At 49.2% G+C, this 22910-nt stretch overlaps 3 non-coding genes across 3 annotated transcripts; 1 reads left to right on the plus strand and 2 right to left on the minus strand.

Moving 5' to 3' along the window:
- Positions 1-3480: 3480 nt before the first annotated feature.
- On the plus strand, positions 3481-3554 carry TRNAT-CGU (transfer RNA threonine (anticodon CGU)). The gene has a single exon. It is a non-coding gene; the product is annotated as a tRNA-Thr (tRNA).
- A 3207-nt stretch (positions 3555-6761) lies between these two features.
- Positions 6762-6843, minus strand: TRNAS-GCU (transfer RNA serine (anticodon GCU)). Its single transcript has one exon. It is a non-coding gene; the product is annotated as a tRNA-Ser (tRNA).
- A 2662-nt stretch (positions 6844-9505) lies between these two features.
- On the minus strand, positions 9506-9578 carry TRNAV-AAC (transfer RNA valine (anticodon AAC)). The gene has a single exon. It is a non-coding gene; the product is annotated as a tRNA-Val (tRNA).
- Positions 9579-22910: the final 13332 nt, after the last annotated feature.

Below are 22910 nucleotides of genomic sequence, written 5' to 3' on the forward strand. Positions count from 1 at the left end.
GTAATCAGCGCCCAGGCGATTTGCCTCAACCTCCCACCCTGCCATAAATGTCTCCCCCTTACTCTCACAGATATTGTGGAGCGCACAGCAAGGAGCAATAACAATGGGGATATTCTTTTCGCTGAGGTCTGAGCGAGTCAGTAAGCTGCGCCAGCGCGCCTTTAAACGTCCAAATGCACATTCCACCACCATTCGGCACTTGCTCAGCCTGTAGTTGAACAGGTCCTGACTCCTGTCCAGGCTGCCTGTGTACGGCTTCATGAGCCATGGCATTAAGGGGTAGGCTGGGTCCCCAGGGATCACAATAGGTATTTCAACATCCCCAATGGTTATTTTCTGGTCTGGGAAGAAAGTCCCTTCCTCCAGCTTTTGAAACAGACCAGAGTGCCTGAATACACGAGCATCATGTACCTTTCCCGGCCATCCCACGTTGATGTTGGTGAAACCTCCCTTGTGATCCACCAGGGCTTGCAGCAGCATTGAAAAGTACCCTTTTCGGTTTATGTACTCGGTGGCTTGGTGCTCCGGTGACAAGATAGGGATATGGGTTCCGTCTATGGCCCCCCCACAGTTTGGGAATCCCATTGCAGCAAAGCCATCCACTATGACCTGCACGTTTCCCAGAGTCACTACTCTTGATATCAGCAGATCTTTGATTGCCCTGGCAACTTGGATCACAGCAGCCCCCACAGTAGATTTGCCCACTCCAAATTGATTCCCGACTGACCGGTAGCTGTCTGGTGTTGCAAGCTTCCACAGGGCTATCGCCACTCGCTTCTCAACTGTGAGGGCTGCTCTCATCCTGGTATTCTAGCACTTCAGGGCAGGGGAAAGCAAGTCACAAAGTTCCATGAAAGTGCCCTTAAGCATGCAAAAGTTTCGCAGCCACTGGGAATCGTCCCACACCTGCAACACGATGCGATCCCACCAGTCTGTGCTTGTTTCCCGGGCCCAGAATCGGCGTTCCACAGCATGAACCTGCCCCAGCAACACCATGATTTGCAAATTGCTGGGGCCTGTACTTTGTGAGAGGTCTATCTCCATGCCAATTTCCTCATCAATCTCGTCGCCGCGCTGCAATCGCCTCCTCGGCTGGTCCTGGTTTTGCTTTGGCATGTCCTGGCTCTGCATATACTCCAGGACAATGCGCGTGGTGTTCATAGTGCTCATAATTGCCGCGGTGATCTGAGCGGGTTCCACGATCCCAGTGCTATGGCGTCCGGTCTGAAAAAAGGCGCAAAACTAGTATCTGATGGAGGGAGGGGCTAGTGACGACATGGTATACAGGAACAGGGAATTAAAATCAACAAAGGTGGCTGTGCATCAGGGAGAAACACAAACAACTATCACACAGAATGGCCCCCCCAAAGATTGAACTCAAAACCCTGGGTTTAGCAGGCCATTGATTTCATGGAGGGAGGGGGAAGCAAATGAATACAGAACAAATCCGGTCCATCTATTTTTTACATCTTAAGCTGGCAGCCGACGGTGCAGCATAACTGATAGCCCTTGGCATTTTTCTGGGTGTTTGACAGAAAATACTGGGCACTTGGCAGAAAATAGCATATTACAACTGATAACCATCATCGTCATCATTGGGAAGGCAGCAGTATATGACTGGGGGACATACAGAGTTTCAGCCACTGCCGTATGATGACAACAGATACCAGTCGTAATACACCATCTACTGCCAAAAGGCAAGAGGCTGCTGCTGTGTAGCAATGCAGCCCCACGTCTGCCAGCACCCAGATCGCCGATGAAGGCTACCAGTCATACTGCACCATCTACTGCCAAAAGGCAATTAATTAGCTGCTGCTGTATAGCAATGCAGTCCCACGTCTGCCGGCACCCAGATGACATATGGTAACGGTGAGCTGAGCTGAGCTGAGCGGGCTCCATGCTTGGCGTGGTATGTTGTCTGCACAGGTAACCCAGGTAAAAAGGTGCAAATTGATTGTCTACCGTTGCTCTGACGGAGGGGGAGAGGCCTGACGACATGTACCCAGAACCCCCCGCGACACTGTTCTTGCATCATTCAGGCATTGGGATCTCAACCCAGAATTCCAATGGGCGGCGGAGACTGCGGGAACTGTGGGATAGCTACCCATAGTGCAACACTCCAGAAGTCGACGCTAGCCTCGGTACTGTGGACGCGATCCGCCGACTTAGAGCATTTTATGTGGGGACACACACAATCGGCTGTATACAACCGATTTCTATAAAACCGGCTTCTATAAATTCAACCTAATTTCATAGTGTAGACATATCCTGAGAGTGAGACAAGCCCTAGCTCCTGTTGATACCAAGGATGCTCAGGCACTGAAACTGAACAATCACAAGTTCCTCCATAGTTGACAAGATTCAACCCTGTGCAGGGAGCCACCAATAGATTTCTAATCTATCACCTTAACCACTCAGCCACAACTACTTGCTTTATGCAGTTTTCTCACTACACTCTAGTTCTGATCTCACTGAGTGATCATTTCCAATTGTTTAACCAGACCAGCTTTCACAACACACTCACTGCTGTGCCGTTGTGTAAGTGTGTCCAAGGCTGAACAGCAAGAATTTCTGCTATTTCCCTTCTGGCTGGAGCATGATGAGAGTGTATTTGTGGTTAATGATGTTGCTGTAGATTGTTGTCCATTCCCTGCCTTGATTAATCCTGCCTTCATTCAGACAGTCCCTTTTCTGTCATATTGCCAGTACATCAGTGATTGCGATAGCAGGAGACAGGTTTTCTCTGGGGCACTGAGCTTTGCCAGGGGGTTGGTGGCTCCTTTCTTTCCTCACCATGGAGTAAACTCAGCTTTTTATTCCATCCTTGATGTTTCATGGAATAACAACAGCAGCATGAGGAAAGAGGTGGGCACAACAGGTCTCAGGGGAGGGGCAGAGAGGTGGAAGTGGTGTGGTGTGGTGTGGTGGGGACAGAGAGCCATGGGTGGCAGGCACTATCGGTGTCATGGGAGGGGCAGAGAGGTGTGGATGGTGGGTAGACCTTGGGGCAGAGGGTGTAGAGGCATGAGCAGCAGGCAAGGAGGCCTCAGGGGAGGAGAGGAGCGAGCAAAAGGTGGACTAGCTTCTAGGGACCTTCCAGCACTCATGCCCAGCCTCCCCAAATACAAGAGTCATGGGCCACCTATTCCCTGGGTCTTCACTAACCAAGCCCCTCCCCAAGCTATGTTGATGGGAGAAGCCCTCCTGTTGACACAATGCTATCTACACCAGGATTAGGTTGATATAACTGCATTGCTCGGGGGAGGGGGGTAAATTTTTTACACCCCTAAGTAATGTAGTTACACCGGCCTAATTTTGTAGCATAGTCCTGTGCAAAGAATCACTCACACACACCTTGGGAGTAAAACTTCACCTGCTCCTCTGCTTTGCAGAATCCAAACACAAACGACGCTTGTCAGGCCTCAGTGGGAGTGGACAGAGAGTCAGGTGTGGGTAGACATGATGGTTTAAGTAACAGCAGGCACCATGGCTTAGCTGGTTAAAGCACCTGTTTCGTAAACAGAAGATCCTGGGTTCAACTCCCAGTGGTGCCTCGCAGAGTGGCTTTTGGTGCACCTGGTATTGGCTATTGTCGGAAAACAAGATACAGAGCTAGATGGACTATTGGTCTAGCCCAGTGTGGTTTTTCTTATGGTTTAAATTACACTCACTGGCACTGATAATACAGTTACTGAAAGTTTTGGGAGTTAAGAGCTGATAGGTCAGTGGTCCAGTCCCCTCGCAGATGACCCCCTCCCTCTGGGACAGGGACAGGTCTGAGCTCTCAAACCAAATGGCTCATTGGGGCTGCCAGAATCTGTGAGCAGCTCATTTCGTTTACACTGAGGGTTGAGACCTACTTTGTGCACCACGTCTGAGCATGAAAATCTTAAATCACCCTTTGAAATGACAAATGCAGCAGGACGTGTTATTGTCCCTGCCCCAAAGCAGACAGACCAGTTGAGAAATGCCATTGAGTCCAGGGTAATACTTCACTGCGGTTTTACCATTTCTACTTGCTAAACTCCCTCCCAACCTTCTGAGCTCCTAGAGCAGGGTACAGAGCCTGAGCTGAGACACGCACACTGCAACTTTACTACAGACCAAGCTGCATGATTCCTGATGAATATGAGACGGGCCAGCCGTGAGTGTTTCATTGCACTGGAGACGTATCCTAATGTTATGTCTACACTGTGATTAAGACACCCAGGGCACCTGTCTCAAAGCCCAGGTCAGCTAGGGTTACCATTCGTCCGGATTCCCCCGGACATGTCCGGCTTTTTAAGCTAAAAATAGCGTCCGGGGGGAATTTGTAAATGTCCGGACTTTCCCCCCCCCCCCCCCATGCAGAGCACGCGCGGCTAACAGTGCAGGCGGCCGGATGGTACCACTTACATGGGGCTCCGACACTCAGCCAGAGAGAGCACGTCCTCCGCCTCCCCTGCAGCAGAAATCACTCCCTCCCTCCCTCCCTGCCTCGCAGATCGGCTCCGGCAGTCTGGAGCTCCTCCCCCACTGCTGCCCAGCGTGCCGGACGAGCGGCTCATGCAGTTCCTGAGCAAGTTTACCGAGACATTAGGCGAAGGCCAACAACAAGGGGGCCAGGGGGTCGGAGAAGGGGCAGGGAGGTTCTGGAGGGGGCAGTCAAGAGACGGGTGCGGGGGGTCGGGAGTTTGGGGGGGCTTTCTGGGGGTGTGGATAGGGTTTTGGGCAGTCAGGGTACAGGTAGGGGGTAGGGTCCTGGGGGGCATTTGGGGGGGGTCTTAGGAGGGGGCAGTTAGGGGACAAGGAACAGGGAGGCTTAGGTAGGGGGTGGGGTTCTGGAGGGCAGTTAGGATCAGGGGTCCCAGGAGGGGGCAATCAGGGGACAAGGAGCGGGGGGGGGTTGGGAGTTTGGGGGGTGCTGTCAGGGGGCAGGAGTGCGGAGAGGGATCGGAGCAGTCAGGGGACAGGGAGCAGAGGGGTTTAGATGGGTCGGGAGTTCTGGGGGGGGCTGTCAGGGGGTGGGGAGTGGTTGGATGGGGCGTGGGAGTCCCAGGGGTCTGTCTGGGGGTGGGGGTGTGGATAAGGGTTGAGGGAGTCAGGGTACAGGTAGGGGGTAGAGTCCTAGGGGGCCAGTTAGGATGGGGGGAGGGTCTCAGGAGGGGGCAGTCAGGGGACAAGAGGCAGGGAGGCTTAGGTAGGGGGTGGAGTCCTGGGGGGCAGTTAGGGGCAGGGGTCCCAGGAGGGGGCAGTCAGGGGACAAGGAGCGGGGGGAGGGTTGAGGGTTCTGAGGGGGGGAAGTGGGAGGGGCAGGGGCGGGGCTAGGGCAGGATGGGGCGGAGCTAGGGCAGGGCAAGGGCGGGGCTCTTCCCGTCCTCTTTTTTGCTTGCTGGATTATGGTAACCCTAAGGTCAACTGACTCAGGGTTATGGAGCTTGGGCTGCAAGACTATAAATTACAGTGCAGATATATGGGCTTAAGCCCAACCTCTGAGATCCCAAGAGGGGTGAGGGTTTCTGAACCCAGGCTTCAGTGTGAACACAACTATCTGCACCACAGTTTTTAGCCCCACAGCTTTAGTTCCATGAGCCCAAGTCAGATGACCCAGGTCAGCCCTGCTGCAATCTTTATCACAGTAGCAATGGACTCTAAGGATACGTCTCCATTGCAATGTAAACCCAGCTGTGGCACGCTGTGCTCAAAGCAGCACCCTGGAAGCCCCATATTCACCACTCTCATATAATGATGATATGGTTTGTACAAAGTCCACCTGGTGAGGTATCATTTTAAAAGTCTTGATCTGTTGAACATTAATATCTTGTTGGATGGTGTGTGCTAGCATTGGTTGGGAAGTTATGAAGTTTTGCTCTGTGTGTGTTACTGAAATATGTTACGAGGTTGGGAAATGCCCACAACCAGCCTTTCAGATGAGGCAAGGGAGGAGTCAGACTCGCTGCTGGCCCATTGAAGGTATCCACACTCCCAAGGACTATCCCAGGAGCCGTGTACAATGCAGACTTCTCCGAGATAGCACAGAGACAATGGACACTGCTTGACTCACATCCTAGCAAAGGAGCTTCCTAGCAAGTTGGAAGAAACTATGAAAGAAGAGAAGAGACATCATGACTTGGTCTCTCTTCCCCACAACTCAACACCTGGAAACACATCTGGAGGACAAAGACTGAACTGAAATAATTCAGAAATCAGAAGAGAATAATAACTGCCCAGTGCTCTGAATGTCAAAGTGAAGAAATTCAATGAAGCGCGGGACCTGGAAACACATCTGGAGGACAAAGACTGAACTGAAATAATTCAGAAATCAGAAGAGAATAATAATAATACATTCAAATCAAAGTCCCCAAATGGACTAGTATTGGTTTTTCAGCAGAAATTTTTTCAATTTCAGGGATTTTGTTTTCCCAGTCAGACCTTGCCAAGGGAAGCAGAAAGAAAATGTTTGAGTTGCCTCCTTCAGAGCAGCTTGGCCTAGACCACTGTGGGTCACTGTCATGGCCTTGCTGAGGACAGGGGAATTTTAATAATTTGGGGAGGTCCCAGGGTGTTTGGGGGAGATTATGAGGATGTTATCTTTTGAGATAAAAGCTAAGAAATATAGAGCTAGACAATTCTTTCAGAAAACTGGGGTTTAGATATATTTCATTTAAAGAATAGGGGGTCTGAGTTCCTGAGAAGATTTCTGTTTGCAGGAAGCAACATGGTTTGGTCTGTCATTGTACCAAAGGGGGAGGGTGTCGTTTGTCAAGAAGACTAAATGCATTGGATGAGGATGGGATTTGAACCCATACATGCACAGCACAGTGGATTAGCAGTCTATCACCTTAACCACTCGGCCACCTCATCTGAGCTGTCAAGTAAGGGACAGGGGGAGAAATCTTAGGCCAACAGAGATAGGGACACTAAGGAGATTTTAAATACTAAGCATAAGCTGGGTCTAATTGGGCTCCCCCCTTATATCTAGTGATGAGCTGGGGGAAAGACTTCAGGAACAGACCGTGTTTGCACAGACCTGCCTACTCCACCTAGGTATGCAGCATGATGGGGCTGCTTTGCCAAAATGACCAGTTTTGGCTGGTGTTGGGTTGCAAATCACTTTAGCATTGAGTGGAATGAAATGTTATTATCCTTCCTGTATGAGTGAAGGGCAGCAGAACATTCTTAGTCCATCCTGATGGAGGGGTAGGTGGGTGAGGAATACCTTTTATTGGACGGCATAGAAGTGATTGAGGACGTCTCCCTAAACCAGTGGTCCCCAAACTTTTCACATTGTGCCCTCTTATCCCCTTGGAAACCACGGTCAAGAACCGGGGCTGGGAGTGGGCTGTTGCTTTCTGGAGAGAGGGGTGCAGACCGGGATAAGGGAGACAAGGCCGGGCCAGGGGACCAGGCTGAGGGTGGGGTTGGGGAAGAGCTGGGGCAGAGTGGGGCTGAGTGGTGCTCCCTCCCTGCCCTCCATGGGGGCTGACTCAGGCCCTGAGGTGCCCCCATGAACATTCCTCTGTGCCCCCCTAGGAACATGCCCCACATTTTGGGGACCACTTCCCTAAACTGACCCCAACTCGCTAAGCAGGGGCTAGTGATGCCAAAGCCCAGGGAAAGGGAGAATGAGGGCAGCGGCCCTGGCACTGGAACCATGGCCCCAAACCCCCTTCTGCCTGCAGCCCTGTCCTCTTTCAACCCTTCCACGCCTTCCACCCACAGCCCCATCCACTAGTCATCTCTGTTTCACCCCTTCCCCCACTGGCCCCACCCTGCTCACTCATTTACTCCCCCCTCCACTGCAGCCCTGAGACCAAAGAAGCTCTGTGCCCCTGCTCCAGCCCCCGGGCCATAGCAGGAAGTGAGAGCTCCTCCAGCCCTGGGGGCAACATGGGGGAGACTTTTCCAGGGGCCCCAAATCAGCCGGGGCACTCGGTGATCAAAGGGGCACCAGGCGGCAGTGCAAAGGTGCACACTGCCAGTTTAGTGTCAGACACTGCTTCCTAGGGGGGGCTCCCAGATTTCTCCCTGCTTGTATCCAGTGGACGAACATTGTGGGGGGGGAGGGGCAAGTGGTGACACAAAGATACAGCTCACCCCAGGAGTGAGTCATTTGGCAAGCATAAGTGGCACATAGGAGAAGCACTTGTACCAGAAGCATTGGTGGTATAATGGCGAGCATAGCTGCCATCCAAGCAGTTGACCTGGGTTTGATTCCCAGCAGAAGTGATGTTTTCTCTGCTGGGATTTGGTTTAATTTCAGTCACATTGTATCAGTTTATCAATGCAATGAGAAAATCAATGTCCCAAATCGAAGCAGGTCATTAAACACCCAGTGGAGTAAGAAAGGGCCGGGACTATAGGGTGAGCTGTTGGAGTTATCCTTGTATTGCAATGTTTGGTTTATATTTAAAAAAATTTCCTTTACTTCCCTCTCCCTTTTAGACTTAGAGCCTTTAAGGTCAGAAGGGACCAGTGTGATCATCTAGTCTGACCTGCTGCACCTTGCAGGCCAAAAGACCCCACCCACCCACCCACTCCTGTAATAGACCCGGGAGGGGAGTCAGCTCTGTGCACTGCCCCTACCCCAGGCAGTGCATGGAGGCCCTCTGCTCCCCTCCCCCAATGGGTGTGCAGAGATGTGCCAGCAGCATTAAGGTGGCTCCCTGCCCACTCTACCTCCCTCCCTCCGTGCTGCTCCCAGAAGTGGCCGGCATGTCCCGGCATCCCCTGGGGTGGGGGGAGTGTCTCCATGCACTGCCCCTGCCCCGAGTACCAACTTTGCAGCTCCCATTGGCCAGGAACTGCAGCCAATGGGAGCTCTGGGGGCAGCGTCTGCAGGCAGCGGCCCACGGAGACCCCCCTGGCCCCGCCCACCTAGGAGCTGCTGCCGGAGTGTTGTGTGTACCTGTCACTTTGAGAGCTGCACTGACTGGGGTGAGCGCCACCCCTCCTGCATCCCAACTCCCTCCCCCAGCACAGAGCCTGCACCATGCACCCAAATTTCCTCCCATAGCTTTGCTTGTCTTCCTTTCACCCAGAACCATCCTTCTTCTCCTGGGCTGTAAGTAGCCATCCCTGGGAAGCCAAGAGGCAGTCACAGTATTCTACCTCCCAGCAGCCAACAGCACCTCCCCAGGCTTTGCAGAACGAATGGTGGAGCTCTACTTACCCCACTTAGCCACGCTGTGGAGCTTAGCTTCTGCCCTGCCTTCCTCAGCATGACTTTCCTCTTTTGCCCCATTCCTGCCTCACTTCCTCCTTTGGCAAGTCACGCAAAGGAGGCCAGCAGGAAAAGCCGGGCTCTGTAGGCAAAACTCTCGGGGCAGAGCAGGCCAAGGCACAAGGCTTCGAAAGGTGACTGGCCTAGATCCTCTAGCTTTCCCTGCTGACACCAAGGCTTTTTCTCAGCTTATTTCACCACTCTCTGTCCTGCAGGGGTTGGGGTTATCGCAGATACAGGACAGTGGCAGCAGTAGGAGCGCCTTGCTGGACAGCCAGGGGAGCTGGGAAAAGTAAGCCATAATGTTTCTGCCCGGTTTTGAACCAGGGTCCTTTTGCATGTTAGGCAAACGTGATAACCACTACACTACAGAAACTCTGTCATGCTACTTTGCCCTGCCCTTCATAAGAACATAAGAATGGCCATACTAGGTCAGACCAAAGGTTCATCCAGCCAAGTATTCTATCTACCAACAGTGGCCAATGCCAGGTGCCCCAGAGGGAGTGAACCTAACAGGTAATGATCAAGTGATCTTTCTTCTGCTCTCCATCTCCACCCTCTGACAAACAGAGGCTAGGGATACCATTCCTTACCCATCCTGGCTAATAGCCATTAATGGACTTAACCTCCATTAATTTATCTGCAAAAAGAACAGGAGTACTTGTGGCACCTTAGAGACTAACAAATTTATTTGAGCATAAGCTTTCGTGGGCTAAAACCCACTTTATCTGATGCATGCAGTGGAAAATAGAGTAGGAAGATATATATATATACACAGAGAACATGAAAAAATGGGTGTTGCCGTACACACTATAACGAGAGTGATCAGTTAAGGTGAGATATTACCAGCAGGAGAAAAAAACCTTTTGTAGTGATAATCAGGATAGCCCATTTCCAACAGTTGACAAGGAGATGTGAGTAACAGTAGCGGGGAAAATAAACATGGGGAAATATTTTTACTTTGTGTAAGACCCATCCACTCCCAGTCTTTATTCAAGCCTAATTTAATGGTGTCCAGTTTGCAAATTAATTCCAATTTAGCAGTCTCTCGTTGGAGTCTGTTTTTGAAGTTTTGTTGTTGTAATATTGTGACTTTTAGGTCTCTAATTGAGTGACCAGGGAGATTGAAGTGTTTTCCGACGGGTTTTTGAATGTTATAATTCTTGACGTCTGATTTGTGTCCATTTATTCTTTTATGTAGAGACTGTCCGGTTTGGCCAATGGACATGGCAGAGGGGTATTGCTGGCACATGATGGCATATATCACATTGGTAGATGTGCAAGTGAACAAGTCTCTGATAGCGTGGCTGATGTGATTCAGTCCTATGATGGGGTCCCTATGATGGTGTCCCCTGAATAGATATGTGGACAGAGTTGGCAATGGGCTTTGTTGCAAGGATAGGTTCCTGGGTTAGTGTTTTTGTTGTGTGGTTGCTGGTAAGTATTTGCTTCAGGTTGGGGGGCTGTCTGTAAGCAAGGACTGGCCTGTTTCCCAAGATCTGTGAGAGTGAGAGATCATCCTTCAGGACAGGTTGTAGATACTTAATGATGCGCTGAAGCGGTTTTAATTGGGGGCTGAAGGTGACGGCTAGTGGCGTTCTGTTACTTTCTTTGTTGGGCCTGTCCTGTAGTAGGTGACTTCTGGGTACACTTCTGGTTCTGTCAATCTGTTTCTTCACTTCAGCAGGTGGCTATTGTAGTTGTAAGAACGCCTGATAGAGATCTTGTAGGTGTTTGTCTCTGTCTGAGGGGTTAGAGCAAATGCGGTTGTATCTTAGAGCTTGGCTGTAGATAATGGATCTTGTGGTGTGGTCTGGGTGAAAGCTGGAGGCATGTAGGTAAGTATAGTGGTCAGTAGGTTTCCGGTATTGGGTGGTGTTTATGTGACCATCGCTTATTAGCACTGTAGTGTCCAGGAAGTGGATCTCTTGTGTGGACTGGTCCAGGCTGAGGTTGATGGTGGGACGGAAATTGTTGAAATCATGGTGGAATTCCTCAACGGCTTCTTTTCCATGGGTCCAGATGATGAAGATGTCATCAGTGTCGCGCAAGTAGAGATGGGGCGTTAGGGGACGAGAGCTGAGGAAGCGTTGTTCTAAGTCAGCCATAAAAATGTTGGCATACTGTGGGGCCATGCGAGTACCCATAGCACTGCCGCTGACTTGAAGGTATACATTGTCCCCAAATGTGAAATAGTTATGGGTGAGGACAAAGTCACAAAGTTCAGCCACCAGGGTTGCCGTGACATTATCGGGGATATTCTTCCTGACGGCTTGTAGTCCATCTTCGTGTGGAATGTTGGTGTAGAGGGCTTCTACAGCCTAGTGGCCAGGATGGTGTTTTCTAGAAGATCACCGATGGATTGTGGTTTCCTCAGGAAGTCAGTGGTGTCTCAAAGATAGCTAGGAGTGGTGGTAGTGTAGGGCCTGAAGAGGGAGTCTACATAGCCAGACAATCCTGCTGTCAGGGTGCCAATGCCTGAGATGATGGGGCATCCAGGATTTCCAGGTTTATGGATCTTGGGTAGCAGATAGAATACCCCTGGTCGGGATTCTAGAGGTGTGTCTGTGCAGATTTGTTCTTGTGCTTTTTCAGGGAGTTTCTTGAGCAGATGGTGTAGTTTCTTTTGATAACCCTCAGTGGGATCAGACGGTCAGGGCTTGTAGAATGTGGTGTTAGAGAGCTGCCTAGCAGCCTCTCGTTCATATTCGGACCTATTCATGATGATGACAGCACCTCCTTTGTCAGCCTTTTTGATTATGATGTCAAAGTTGTTTCTCTAAGGTGCTACAAGTAGTCCTCATTCTTTTTGCTGATACAGACTAACACAGCTACCACTCTGAAACCTATTAATTTATCTAGTTCTCTTTTAAACCCTGTTATAAGCCTTAGCCTTCACAACCTCCTCAGGCAAGGAGTTCGACATGTTGACTGTGTGCGGTGTGAAGAAGAATCTCCTATTTGTTTTAAACCTGCTGCCCATTAATTTCATTTGGTGGCCCCTGGTTCTTATATTATGGGAACAAGTAAATAACTTTTCCTTGTTCACTTTCTCCACACCACTCATTATTTTATATACCTTTATCATATCGCCCCTTAGTCTCCTCTTTTCCAAGCTGAAAATTCCTCGTCTCTTTAATCTCTCCTTATATGGGACCCACTGCAAACCCTAATCATTTTAGTTGCCCTTCTCTGAACCTTTTCTAATGCCAGTATATCTTTTTTGAAATGAGGAGACCACATCTGTATGCAGTATTCAAGATGGATTTATACAAGGGCACTAAGATATTCTCCATCTTATTCTCTATCCTTCTTTTAATTATTCCTAACATCCTGTTTGCTTTTTTGACTGCCGCTGCACACTGCGTGGTTGTCTTCAGAGAACTATCCATGATGACTCCAAGATCTCTTTCCTGATTAGTTGTAGCTAAATTAGCCCCCCATCATATTGTATGTATAGTTGGGGTTATTTTTTCCAATGTGCATTACTTTACATCTATCCACTTTAAATTTCATTTGCCATTTTGTTGCCCAATCACTTAGGCACTTTTGTAAGATCTCTTTGAAGTTCTTCACAGTCTGCATTGGCCTTAACTATCTCAAACAGTTTTGTATTGTCCGCAAACTTTGCCACCTCACTGTTTACCCCTTTCTCCAGATCATTTATGAATAAGTTGAATAGAATTGGTCCTAGGACTGACCCTTGGGGAACACCACTAGTTACCTCTCTCCATTCTGAACATACCAATGGGCTAACCTGGAGAAAGTCATGGCAGCCCTTCGATAGGTCAGCTGGTAGAGCAAAGGACTGGAGCCGGCACTCAGGAAGTCATCCTTACATCGCCCTTCTGACTCCAGCTTGAAGGAGAGCTTCTTTTCCTTCCCCTTGCTGAGAAAGACCAAGAGAAGAAAAAAAGGTCAGGGGTGCCAACTCGGTGCACAACTCCACGCTATCTTCTCTTGCTTGGTCGTGGTCGGTAAAGGCACTGTTGCGCTTCCAGAAAACAGCCCACCGCTGCACACAAAGGGACCAAAGAGCCCTCTAGATCTTCACTCTAACGCTCTCCCAACTGAGCTACTTCAGCACCTGAAGGGCACTTTTTTTGGCCTGCTGCTTCTCTGTCCGGGATGTTTTTGTCAGCCATGGTACACAAAAAGGGCATCATTGTGAACGCCCACGAAGGCAAGATGAATCTTTGCCTGCCTTGCTCAGCTTGACTTGCTTCCTCACCCCATTCCTGCCTTAGATCCTGGGTTACCTGGTGGCTGAAGGTGGTCCATTGTCCACGGTGCACCAGAGCCTGACACAGTGCCCCTGGGCAACCTTTGCTCTGCACATGCCGGCCGTGCACATTTGCAAATACTTTAAAGGTCCTGTCAGTAAGTTCTGGGGACAGCTGCTCACCTTCAGAGGAAGCTCCCTAAAATTTGCCTGCCTCACCCAGTGGTATGTTGACCTCTGTTCAGACTGAGCCGAAGGGAAGGGCCTCGCTGCTGTGACCGCCGCTGCTGTGAGGGGGGCCACTGTTGCGGCTGAAGCCATCCTGCAAGCACCTTCCACCTAGCCACCCACAGAAAATCCTGTAGGATATAAGGTGGGAGTAGAAGAACACTAGAAGGGGGGCTTCCTAATCTCCTCCCCCTTCTGCCACCATCGGCCATCCCATACCCAGTGCTGCACCCAGTGGGCTCGAAAAAAATATCTGAAGAGTCAGTTGCATTCCTTGTGGTTGCCCCTCCATTCCCCTCAGACCTGACCTGACCTCCAGATCAGCCACCCACTGAAAATTGAAAAACAAAAAAGTAGAGCCATAAAAGTCTTCAAAGCCCACCAGCCCCAACCCCTCTCTTAATACAGCAGAAAAGACACACTTCTCCTGACTTGGTAGGGACATCCTATTGCCCCACGAGAAGTGGAAGGCCATCGTGTTCAGTTTCAGCAGCACTCGTAGAGCAGGGTGAAATACAAAGCTGAGGAAATTCCCCATGGCCAAAATATAGGTCTTGAGCATGACAACCTTGTAGGCTAATGACAAGGTCCAAATATGCCACCGGCGGAACCATTCTTCACAGGCCAGCAACTGCTTCTCCCAGTTCGCTTTACCCACCTCATCCCCCACTGAACGCAAGAAGGCCCAGGTCCTCAACCTGCCCACTCTTGCATCCCTCCTCTTCCGCCCTGACTTATAGGGAGCAGTATTAATCCACCCTCCCTTAGGCCCGCCCTCCAGCATTCCTGGGGAACACCAATGCTGCCCTGGTGACTTTGGGCCAGTAGGTCAAACAATAGGCCTGCCTCCTAGGCCAGGCTGCAGCCCCGCTTCAGGACTGAGAGGAAATGGAACTCGCATCCCTATCTACAGGACTCCAGGCACGGCCAGACTTCTGGATCAAACGTTCCCTCTTGCGCTCAAGTCACAACAGCTAGCGGGCAAAAGACAGGCTCCCAAGTCATTTGAGAGAGAGCAAGATGAAACTTTGGAAATCCCAGTAGGGTTAGCTGGCAACTAAAGGACCCCAAGATCCCACCGAGACTTGAATTTAGATTGCAGGTTTCAAAGCCCTGAGGGATGGCCCTTACCCCATAGGGCAGGCAGGTGTGGAAGAGCCTGGGTGGACAATTTTTCCCTTCCTTGCTCAAGGCCTCTCTGGCCAGCCCTGTATTTACTCAACAAGTCAGCATGCAGTGGTTTGCTGTAGACCCAGAGGCCTTTCTTCCTCCAGACTGTGAGGAAGTTTCCCCTTTGGTCCCTGGCAGTAAATGGCCTTTCCTAGGAAATCCCAAGTCCCGAAAAGAAAAAAAAGTAATGTCAAGGAGGGTACTGAAGAGATGTATCTTGAAGGAAAATACAGGAGGGGAGAGGAAAGGATCCTTTCTTCACCTGACCAGGGACTTGAACCCTGGGCCCTCTTCTTCTTTCAGTTAAATATCAGATCCAGGAGAAAACATGGTTATATAAAGCAAAACAAAATCACAGACAGAAATGCCATTGGAAATACAAAAAAATACATTAAAAAAAAGGAAAATTCAATCCCCATCACATTATGGTATCTGGGCCAATCCTTCATTGAGAGCACCTGCTAATGTCCCTATGTGCTTACGAGAAACCTAGAGGAACTGATACCAATGCCTGAACATGAAATACAACTGCTCCCACTTGTTGCAGTAAGACCCTTTCCCTGCCCTCAATCAGTGACCAGCAAGACGGAGTCAAGGCCCATCCAGGTCCCAGCCCACGCCTGCGTCCATTCTGCTGCTGACTCACGGTGTTTTTCCACCACGGCCAGCCTTTTAACGGCCACAGAAACCCAGTTAGCCACTATTGCAGGGAACTGCCTTTGTTGCTGAAGATGCTCCTCATGGCAGCTCTGCCAAAGGGGATACAATGCTATGGCATTGATTAGGCGCAGTGTATCCCGTGATCCAGAGTCAGTTGCATTCTTTGTGGTTGCCCTTCCACTCCCCTAGGGCCTGACCTGCCCTCTGGCTCAGCCACCTGCTGAAAATTGAAAAACACAAGAGTAGAGTGTAAAAGGCTTCAAAGCCCACCGTGCCCAACCCCCACACCTCAGTACTTAAAGGGCACCCGTGCCATTTGCAATACTTTAAGGCTCTTGTCAGTAAGGTCTGGGAAGAGTTGCTCACCTTCAGAGGAACCTCTCTGTCCTGTCTCACCCAATGGTACATTGTCCTCCGTACAGACCAAGCCGAAGGGGGGTCTTGCTGCTGTGGCCAACACTGCTGTGAGGGTGGCCACTGTTTCAGCTAAAAACAGTGAGGGCATTATTGGTGGACTTTGTGCTCCGTAGCACTGTTTATCACTATATAAGTGTGTATGGTCCCCAGTTAAGGTGTGAAAGGAAAGATCTCTAGAAGGAACTGGCTCCCTTCCTCTGGACCTCATGGTGTTTGGTGTTTTTTGGGGGGGGGGGGGATTTTAATTGTGTCAGCCAGCCTGAGGACTGCTGGTACTGTTTTCCCGACTATCAGAGGAAACTCTTTTATGATGAGCACTACCTGGCGCAGGTCTGTAGCAAGGTCAGTTTAGAGGACGTGTTTCTCCGTAGTGGAACCAGCAGCAGGCGGGAAGTAGCCTCCTATTCCTCTGATCCAAGCTCACACCATCCGCAAATGGGGTACACCTTTCTGCAGGGACAGGCCAGGAGTTGCATTGAGTGGCTTTTTGTGAAAGAGCACGTTGACAGCCCAGTGCAGGGTAGCACCAATGGACTGTTCCAATCATGCAGCACTCACCATGTGTCTCAACGTGGGCAATTCCCTGGCCCATAGCAGAGGATATTGGAAGCTGAACATCCACAGCTTGCAAGACAAAGGGGGAGGGTGGTGAGGCCTGGCGGTGTTGGCAGAACGGGAAAGCGTCAGAGGGTTCTATGTCAAGCAGGGGGATTGGTGGGAGTTGGTGAAGGAAGAGTTGGCGCCTTTGTTCCGGCAGCCCGGCAAACACCTCAACATTAAAGAATACCAACGGTGCCAAGTCCTGCAGTGTTGCCTGTGGGATTTCTACAAGACCATCCAGACAGGTGAGGTAGTCAACGTGTGATGGTGTGACTGTATCAAGTGACAGCTGGGCAAGTTCCAGGAGATGAGGCTGCAGTGGGCCCGATTTGAGTGGGACCACCGAGTGAAGGGAGGGGCGGCCTCCACAGATATTTTTGCAGCCTGCAGAGAACAGAGACAAAGCAGGAGGATGCAGGGACTCAGGGCGGGACCCGCGGATCTGGTAGTGCAGACCCACAGTAGAATGCTGGCCATCATGGAGGCCTATAATGGGGAGCTGTTCCAGGGCCAGGATATTGCTCAGCAGGTGCAGGAGCAGTTTCTCTCCGTATCTGGGGACTGCTGACAGCTGCTGTCAGGAGACGACCAGGCGAGTTTCCTGGAGCCCATGTACAAACGTGAGGTGAGGGAAGCAATTTTGTCCTTGAGGACCGGCACATCTCCTGGCCTGGACGGCCTTCCCCCAGAGCTCTACTGAGAACTGCTGGAGCCTCTGACACTAGTGTTGACGAACGTCTTCAACAGCTCCCTGCACCACTAGGCACTGGGTCCATCGCAATACGATGCTATCCTGGTATTGCTGGCCAAGATGGGAGACCTGCCTGACATCCAAAAGTGGAGGCCCATTGCTCTGATTAATACCGACTACAGGATCTTGGCCCAAATACTCTAGAGGAGGCTGGGAGAGGTAGCAGACCGACTGGTGCATTGTAGCCCATCCAATGCAGTGTGAGAACAGACAGTCACAGACTCCTTATGCAGTGTGCGGGAGGTCTGCGAATGTACATGCCAGAAGCAGTGGGAAGGTTACTTGTTGGCTCTGGATCAATCCAAGGCTTTTAACTGAGTCAACCTAAACTATTTCTGGTGAGTGTTCAAACACTATGGAGTTCCCTGGGGACTTTATCAGATGGCTGCAGGTGCTGTACTAACAGGCCTCAGTCTGCCTGTTGGTGAATGGTTGGCTGGACAACAAAATCCCTGTGCACGCAGGCATATGACAGGGCTGTCCCTTGAGCCCCTTGAGCTGGCCGTGGTGGGAAAAATGTGAGTCAGTAGCAGAGTGGAGGTGGGCGTGAGCTGGGCTCTGGGACCAGGTTGGGCCTTGATTTCCTCTTGCTGGTCTTTGTTGCTAGGTAAGAAGGGGTTTTCAACTGGCAACAGTTGAGTTTCATGTTCAGGGACTGTATGAGTTCCTCCAGGTTTCTCTTAAGCACAGAGGGCCCTTAACAGGTACTCAGTGCACAGGATTGGCCCGGTAAGTGTGCATTACTAGCAATTCCTTTTTTTTTTTTCCTTTGTATTTTTAATTACACTTCTGTCTGTGATTTCATGTTGCTTTGTATAACGGTATTTTCTACTGGATCCGATATTTTAATTAACAACAAAGAAAAAAAGAAAAAAGACACAGGCTCTCATATCACAGCAATTACTGCCAAGACAACCTCCTTCCCAACACAATAGCCTTTTCATCAACTCCAGGCTGCTGATTTGATTCTTTCCAATTCTCCTCTGCAAAGAAGCCTTCTCTTTAACAAGCAATTATTTGGATTGCCGACACAGGTCTCTTCCGTTTCTAAGAAAGACATTGGAAATGATGCATAGAGGAGACAAACAACATAGACTAAGGCACCACTGGGAGTTGAACCCAGGATCTCCTGTTTACTAGAGAGACACCTTAGCCAGTGTGTCTTTCTAGCATCTGGAGAGAAAATATAAATGAAGGTTGGTGACACCACCGCCTGGTCTCTCACCTCCCCCATGTCAACACCTGGAATATTGTCCAGAAGAGAAAGACTTTGAATTGGGGAGATTGGTCCCAGGCTGAGAGGGAATTCAGCCTGAGTCAGAAGAAGTTGGGCAGCAGAGGCTCAGGGAAATTGAGGGGAACCCCATGAGTGTCCCAGTGTTGGCCAGGATTTGTACAGCACCTAGCACAATAGAGGGTCCCGATCTCAGTCATGGTCTGTGCAGCACCTGGGAGCCCTGATCTCTGTTTCCGGATCACAGGCACTGGGAATGGATAGAAGGAAAACTTTAGTTCCTCAAAGGTTAATGCAGCCCTGTGCCAGTCCCTGCTGGGTGGCACTGCTGCTCTCATAAGGGATTGGCTTGGAGGGGCCCACTAGTATGTGTCCCATGGGGTCTAGTGGTCAGGATTCCTGGTTTTCACCCAAGTAGTCTGGGTTCAACTCCCAGTGTGGGAACAGTGCAGAGTTTTGCTCAGAGGGGAAGCAGGCCGTGAAAGGAACTGGGAGAGATCCTGTCAGCAGGGGAGATGGACAGTGTTGTAGGGGGAGATCCCAGAGGCCTGGGGGGAGATCAAGGAAGGATCCCAGCAGTGTGGGAAGTGGAGAGCACAGGCCTGGCATGGGGTCTAGGGAGAGCAAATGGGTCCTTCTAAGCTCGCCAATTGCAGCTTTGGAAGAATTACATATTTGCTGGTGAATGTCAATTTCTCTGAAAACACACAACACAATGACAAAATATTTCCATCGATAATAATCAAAATTGACAAATGGGCAAACTAAGAAACATGCTGCTTGAGAACTTATCCTACTCCAATCCTATAGGGTTCCCTTATGCCTTAGGCGCCACCATGTGGGCGTTTTATTTCCCTCCTCATTTTCACACAGACACAATTTCCTTTGCACAGATCCGTAAACAGCAAAATCTTTCTGTCCCTCTTTTCTGAGCCAGGGCACTCAATTCCACTGAAACCTTGTCTCCTGCAAGGGCAATTGTCAGACAGAGGGGACATGGCCACCTTCGCCCCTGACAGTGAGATATTGGCTCTTCTCTTTCTTCATGCTGATGTTGTTATTCCATGAATCATCAAGGATGGAATAAAAAATTGAGTTTACTTCAGTGTGAGGAAAGAAAAGCACCAACAACTTCCCCAAAAATCTCAGTGTCCCAGAGAAAACCTGCTATTGGAATAGCAGAGGTGCTGAAGATACGTTGGGAAAAGGGACTGTCTGAATTTTCCAGGCAGGGAAGGAACAATCTACAGCATCATCATTAACCACAAACACACTCTAATCATGCTGCAGCCAGAAGGGAAATGGGCAGGAATTCTTGCTGTTCAGCCATGGACACACTTACAGAACTACACAGCAGTCCATGTGGTGTCTTACCATCCAAGGTGCCAAATGGAGCCAGTCTGGACTTCTGGTCTTACTCTTAGGCAAGTCTACATTCAAAATGCTGCAGTGGCACAGCTGCACTGATGCTGCTGCAGTATGTTAATGAAGATGCTCTACGCTGGTGGGAGAGAGCTGTCCCATCTGTGTAGTTAATCCACCGCCCTCAGAGGTAGTAAATACATCAGAGGGAGAAACCATGACTGTGGGTATGCAAGCTGTGCTGTTTACCTGCATATATAAAGTTTAATCAAACCCCATTTTCAAAACCACCCATGGTCTGGGAATGGAACAGAAGCTCTCTGAAGCAGGGTCTGTCCTTCAAGGTCCTTAAGATCACAGACTGCAACATAATATTGTCATGGGGATATAGCACAGTGATAGAACGTTCAACTGCGGGTCAAGTGGTCCTTGCTTCAAATCCAAGTACCCCCTTAGAAGCCTTTTTCTTAAATGAAAACATTTTCATACCCATTTCCAGTATGCTCATGAGTTCCACTGGATAAGGATACTTGGAATGAATTTTAACACTCAACATTTTCCTGTGTAAATGGAAATAAACCTAGCTAACCTGTCCGTCAGCTAAAATCAGTTCCAATCCTCTAAGTGTCTAGTTTATGCTTTCATCAATTAAACAAAGGTATACCATGAATGCACATTTGCAGATCCCTGTTCTCCAGGGGCTGTGCTGTGTAGAAAAAAAGAACCACATCCAGTTGGGGGTCAGGACTCCGATGAGCAAAGACATCTTGGTGAGGGAAAGGTCACCAGCAACTTGGCTCCTTCACATTCAGGCAACATCTGGGCCCACAGGACAAGGCATGAGAAGAAGCCAGTGGCTTTGAGAAGGAAAATAGTCACCTAGAAGCTGGCTAGAGCTGCCAGGATCCCCGGAAATGCCACCATCCCGTGTCCAGGAATAGTCGTTAGAAGCTGGTGTCTGCAGCAGGACCAAAAAACGCAGGGAAAAGCCCTCAAACGGTCTAAGCTGCCAAGACCCAGACGATGGCCAAGATCCCACCTAAAATCAAGAAGGGAGAGAAAAAGGCTAAAGCCGCAGCCAAAGCGCCCAAAGCCAGGGCTAAGGAGATGGCACCGAGAAAGAGCTGAAGAGATTTCCATTGGGATGACTCCTGCTCCTCAAATGGCTCTTTAGGAATCACCCTGAACTGGCCAGAGAGATCAACGTCCCTCAGCACAAACAGCCCCATGGAAAGTACAGTGACCTGGGGCGGGGGCGGGTGTCTCTTGCAAGGGGAAGTGCTGTGTTTTGTGTAACACCTCCCAGGTGAGTGATGCACTGAGAAGACAGCTGCCCATAGCTCCTACATGGGCTCATTCTCTTTGATCTGCTTCTGCTGTTATTTCAGAGCCAGCACTAGCGGGGGGATGTCCCTGTGATCTCACCAGCTGTACAATAGGCTGTGTCTCCATCTCAGCTTTGATTACGCAAGTTTTCAATTGATTCTTATTGTGATACTTTTACAGTACTCTGCCTCATTCTAACATTCTGGTCCTTGATTGAATACGGCGAGGAATGGACTAGTTTGGAAAGTACGTTTCATTGGTATGTGACTGAAAACAATACTGGAGTTGGGCAGGTGCCTGTTGCAAAAAGAAAATGGCAAAGCTGCTAACATCCACCATCTAATGATACTCTAGATAGTGATACTTTTCAAAGATATAGATCAATGGGTTAATAAAACATCTTTGGTTCAATTACCAGACTGGGCTACTTTTGGGCTAGTTTTTAAGTGACTCTGGCTATTAATGCAATAGAAATCTGGCAACAAATATCACAAATGGGAAGTTTGGTGCAGTCATGTTTATTTGGCTGATTTTTCCCAGCCTGTTTCTGCAAATCCCATAATCCACCACCTCGTTGCATTTTTCACTTCAGTGGTAAGTTTATTATCTTTTAGTGCTAGTTCTTGAGTTGAAACGATCCCACATCTACACACACTCTGCTGGGGGTTGAAAGAATTTCACTTTTTAGATGTGGGATTTGAACCCAAACCTCCATCCAGAGACCAGAACACCCAAGTGAGGAGATAATAAAGTTCTATGTCTGGTGCCTTAGATCACTCATACACCACAAAAGAGCGCTTTTAACACTCCATGTTTTCTCTAGTATTATGAGCTGTTCGGGGAGGCCAACATGACATATTTCTTTCAAATTCTAGGGCCCTTCTTCAGCATAGTTCACTTTTATACACAATTACCCTCAGTGAAATTTACAGGTTTCCTGGAGACCCTTGAGTGAGGTGTTGTAGTCTCACCACTGACTTATGTGAAGAAAAGATGTACACCAGGACTGAAGCAGAATCCAGACATTCAGCTTTATGAGAAAGTAATGGTGAACCTCAAACTCCTGCACTGTGAACTATATAGTCAAGAACCCACAATCTGTGCCAGCTTTTTTTCAAAGTAGCTCAGCACTCCATGTGTTGAGACCTTTTGAAAATGTGGCTCTAGAGGTGGGTGCCAGTGCCAGATCTTGTGAAAATTCTGGCCGATATCCCTGGAAGTTCCCAGAACTATCAGAACTTTGAGCATTTGCTAGAAGCTGATGAGAAAATCTTCCTTCTTTTGAACTCAGGAGCAATTTTCTCCTTTATTTACAATTACAATGTTGTATTGTGAATCACAGGTTTAGGTTTCAATGTAATTAATTTTTGCTTTCTATGCAATGGGAAACAAACACATCTCTGGGGGCTTTTGGATGGAGGGCTAGAAATAGAGGTGCCACTAACCCACAATTAAGAGGCTAACCATCCTTCTCTCCAGATGGTTAATTCCGAAGACTTGTCTATAAACCTGGGTGAAATGTTTTCTGGATGAATATTTTATGTACGGAAATATTTTGGTTTGACCAAAAATGATTTTTTTTTGTTTTGTTTCAACAAGAAAACTGAAAAAAATTAATCTGGAGTCTACCTGAATTATTAATTAATTATTATTATTATTATTGTTTTATTGGTTTGGTTAGATAGCAAGCAAAACAACAAATGATTTGCACAGCTGTTTGTACAAATGGCCACAGTGG

The sequence above is a fragment of the Malaclemys terrapin genome, chromosome 15, assembly GCF_027887155.1.
Source record: "Malaclemys terrapin pileata isolate rMalTer1 chromosome 15, rMalTer1.hap1, whole genome shotgun sequence".
In the NCBI taxonomy this organism is placed as follows: Eukaryota; Metazoa; Chordata; order Testudines; family Emydidae; genus Malaclemys; species Malaclemys terrapin.